Source organism: Lygodium microphyllum, chromosome 13 (genome assembly GCF_053477565.2).
Source record: "Lygodium microphyllum isolate KBCC chromosome 13, Lygodium_microphyllum_v1.1.10, whole genome shotgun sequence".
Taxonomy (NCBI): domain Eukaryota; kingdom Viridiplantae; phylum Streptophyta; class Polypodiopsida; order Schizaeales; family Lygodiaceae; genus Lygodium; species Lygodium microphyllum.
The window spans coordinates 112,873,883-112,878,412 of NC_141147.1; the positions used below are offsets into that span (position 1 = coordinate 112,873,883).

Below are 4,530 nucleotides of genomic sequence, written 5' to 3' on the forward strand. Positions count from 1 at the left end.
ATCTGCGTGTAAGAATCTCCAGGGTTTTGCAAAGCTGAGGCATTGCATCAATATTCCATAGGCGGATCTTCTGCTTTTCTTCTGGGTGTCGACTGTTCTCCTGCCAATTGTTCTCCTCCAGAATTCAGATTTAGCGTAATACTCTTCTTTTTCTGTCACATACGCCTCTTTTTTCCCTCCCTCTTTAGCTCTTTTGAAAATCCCTCTTTAGCTTTCTTCATTAGTGTTTTCTTTTCCCCTTTTGTTTTCTTTTTATGAACCAGAAAAAGCCCACTTATTTAAACCACACTTTCCTCCCTTACACACACAGAAAAGCAGCGTCTTTTCCTCTTCACATTGCATGTCCCTTCAACTCTAGGTCTCTTACTTTGCTTCAAGCTTGGTAAAAGTACGAACACAAAGCATCTCAGAAAGTCCCCAAAGACTCACAAGAGCATCTGCACTCCCCATTGCAAAGTACCTCCCATTCAGATCAATGGCAAATCAATAACAACCTGCTGTGTGAGCATCAAGTGTGTGTAATGTAAAAAGAGATGGATAAACAAGATATCCACCATTCCATTCTCAGTTGTGAGGAAGAACAGTTCACCTTTTAAGGAACTTACGCTTGTTTCTTCTGTAAAATTGAACATGAACCAACTGAAAGAAAAATGTTCAAGCAAAGCGAAGCACAACGTCTACGTCAAAGTATGTACAAAGTAACAAATCTCATGCACAACTTTTGGGTGGTTTTCACACCTCAAATGCGCAGCAATACGACAACGCAGGCAGCAGAGGGTGCATAGGCAGTAGATGATGGCAAAACTGCAAAAAACGCAGGCTGAAACAGCCCCAAAACAGATCGCCTGGCTGCGACAGCAGTCATCTGATCAGCAGGGGTACAAAATAGTCCTGAAATCAACAAGAAAACACAGCAGGAGCACAGATCCTGAAATCTGATACCATGTCAGAAGTGGGGCAATGGTAAAAGCATAAACATGTGATGAAATAAACTGCTGAAACACAAGACAAAAAGAGAAAGAAAGAACACGATACAGATGAGAACTCAGATGTATGCACGGGAAATGGAATCCATATATCTGAACACAAGATAATCGCATACAATAGTGAGTCACTGGCTGCATGGGCACTAGCTCCTCTCTCCACAGAGTCTGCAGATGGTGAAGATGATGATGACTGAGGAGGAGCCACTAAGTATAAATAGGCTGAAAAATGGAGAGCAATAAATGCTATTCGGCCAGCATTAATGCTAACACAGGTTCATAAAATGCTCCACTGGCATAAAATGCCACACCAGAAAAATACCTAAAATACCTAATAAAAATGCCCAGCCCAGATCAAGCTCAGACTCACACATGAGTTGACAAATACTCTGCTAACACAGCATTATCACTTATGGGACCATATGCATCTATGGCTAGACAAGTGGCAATGGTACAAAGCATTCCAAGAGCTACAACTGTGATCCCGTACATGGCTGCTAGGGTATGGCTGACATATATGGCAATAGCAATAGCAAATATTGGAACAATTACAGACTTGTAGCCAAGTGCCAAACCAAATATGACATTGGTAGCAGCTCCTGTCCTGCAAGAATCAGCAACATCCTGGACTGGTCTTTATGTATTGCTGGTGAAATACTCTGTAACGTAGCCAATTACCAACCCTGCCCAAAGCCCTACTCCAACACAAAAAAATAGTTTCCAGTTTTGAACCATATTTGCACCACCGTTAGGATCATATATGTAAAACGTGGATGGTAGTGCCAGCCAACAAACAAAAGCTACACCGAATGTCATTAAGGTGGTGGATATCAGCAATTGTCTCTTCAGTGTAGATTCAATATCCCTTAGATTTGAGATCTCGAACACATCAGTTGCGAACAAGGTTGTGATGAGGCACACCACAATGCCCATAGAGCTAATGAGTAGAGGGAAGCACATAGCAGTGAAGTCATGATTTGTGCCAAATGATGACATGGAAGCCACAACAAGAGCTGCACAAGAAGCTTCAGCAAAGGAGCCAAACAAATCTGAACCCATTCCAGCAATATCTCCCACATTATCACCCACATTGTCAGCAATGATCGCTGGATTTTGCGGATCGTCCTCTGGGATATTCCTTTCTACTTTTCCAACAAGATCTGCTCCAACATCCACAGTTTTGGTATAGATTTCACCTCCAACCCTTTCAAATAGAGCCATGGATGAGCATCCAAGCCCATAGCCAGTGATGGCCTCAAAAAGGCCCTCCAAATCATCCTTGTAATAAAGATGGAACAGTTTTATAGTGATGTATAAAACTATGAGGCCATTAGCAGCAAGTAAAAAACCCATCACCGAACCTGATTGGAAGGCGATTTTGAATACTTTGCCTATCCCTTTTCTAGCTTCCAAAGTTGTGCGAGCATTCGCATATGTTGCAATCATTATGCCCAAAAATCCCAACACTATGGACGTCAAAGCTCCCAATATAAATGCAACTGTAGTGAGAATCGTTGTAAAGAGAGCTGGGGCACATTCTTGCTTTGGATCGTATCTGCAAGGCTGGGGCTTAGTACTGAACCCCTTCACAGATCCCAGGAACAAGAAAATGACAACAACAAATATTCTTACTGGGGCACATTCTTGCTTTGGATCGTATCTGCAAGGCTGGGTCGTAAGATGCACACCTCCAAAACAAACGTAAAATTATAGAATGACTAAATTTCAAGACGAGTAGTTTGTATTCAAACTTTGAAGTTATTCACTGGCTTTTTACCTGAGATCTGTTAGCTATATATAGTCTGTCTATATATATATAGTCTATCTATATATAGCACCCCAATTTTCTTGTTGCGGTCTGAGCACAATAGAAAAATAATTGCAGCCAGTAGCTTGTCACCAATAGGGAAGAACAAGGGCCCCCCTCCGATAGAATCAATCCCCCTCTGCTTGTCACGGTTGGAGCGATACAGGAAAAAGATTGCAACTGCTGCCTCAGTGGCAACATCACCTGGTTTCAACCTTGATTACTCAAGGATCCCCCTCCAGATTCGACGACTCCTTGGACTGAGTGAAGTCTCTTAGAAGAAAAAGATAAGGATGAAGAGGAAGTGCGATGGCCCCATGCAGTTTGAGGACCTCACAGCCAAGGTCCCAGATCACTCAGAATTGCCCTTTGCCTTCCGGTGCATCCTCCTGGTTTTCTTGCATTGTTCCTTTTCTTTTCCCACACCTCAAAGTGGGTTTAAGATAATCCAGGTTGAAAGTGGGTTTAAGATAATCCAGGTTGCAACTGAACTTGGGTGCAGTGAACTGTAGTTCAACCATGCCTGATAACTGAAATCCATAAAGGCAGCAACCATGCCTGATAGCTGACATCCAGAAAGGCAGCTAAACAATCACTTTACACTAGAAGCCAAAGCTAAATCTACAGGTCATCATCAGATACCATTGCTGTTTTCTAACATAATGACTACGTCTGGTCTTCTATTTGACAAGGAGCCGAGGATTCGCAGTGGAGATTGTGCGACCAGGAAGGACACCAAGACCTAAAAGCTTCTCGTCCTGCTCCTCCGTTAGCGCTTTATATAAACATAGTAATGGATGCCACCAAGACTCATGTTATGCAGCACCAATTTTTCTGGTGTAATCTTCCACTGCAGGGCAGCTTTATTTTTGAATTTAGGATAAAAATCGATTAATTAAAGATAAGTAGGGTCTGTAGGAGCCTCAGAGGGGAAGCCGTAGCAGCGAACCAGAAGACACGAAGCCAGGAAGGCAGGAGGGGGCCGGGCGAGAGAGAGCACACTGGGCTGGGTTTCCATATCTTCATCCTCTATTCCACTTTTGAGCGCGAAGTCAACACTAGTAGCAAGCTCCAGGATGTCATCAGCAAGCAAGACCTTGGCCGCTTGCTCAGAAACTTTCGTCTCTTCTCAGGCGGACGAACTCAACCTCAGTGAACATTCTGAATTATTGGAGTCCTTCTATAAAATCCCTGCCATTGAGAGAGCATGGCTCCTTCCATCAAAGACAGGGAAAAAACTTGGAAGCAAATCATCATCTTCATCAAGCCGATCACATCCCTGCTCCCTTCATACTGCCCCCTGCCTATCGCCCTTGCAGTGATGCCTCAATCGTCCTGCACGAGGTCCCTACCATCGACCTCTCGCCCTTGCTATGCCAACAGACAGAAGGCAATGCCGGCAATGACAGTGGTGAGGACCAGACGTGGCGCAAGGACTTTGTGCAGGCCTTTGTGCTCTCCCAGATCCACATCGCCTGCCACGACTGGGGGTTCTTCCAGGTCGTCAACCATGGTGTCTCCCTGCGCACCCTCGAATGCATGTGCTAATCAGGCATTAATTCAGCCTTCTCAATGTGGCACTTGAGGATCGCCGATGGCTCCGGCCCTTGGCTTCACACGCTCAAAGATCATGTCGGATGATAGACATGGGAATTTGATCCTGATGCTGGCTCACCTGCACAGTGCCATGCCGTCGAGAAAGCTCCCGAGGAATTTACAGCCAACTGCTTCGCAAAGAAG

The 4,530-nt window shown here is 44.4% G+C and overlaps 1 pseudogene; it reads right to left on the reverse strand.

Annotated features, from left to right (window-relative positions):
- Positions 1-1,349: 1,349 nt before the first annotated feature.
- LOC148027076 (pyrophosphate-energized vacuolar membrane proton pump 1-like) lies at positions 1,350-4,302 on the reverse strand (annotated as a pseudogene).
- Positions 4,303-4,530: the final 228 nt, after the last annotated feature.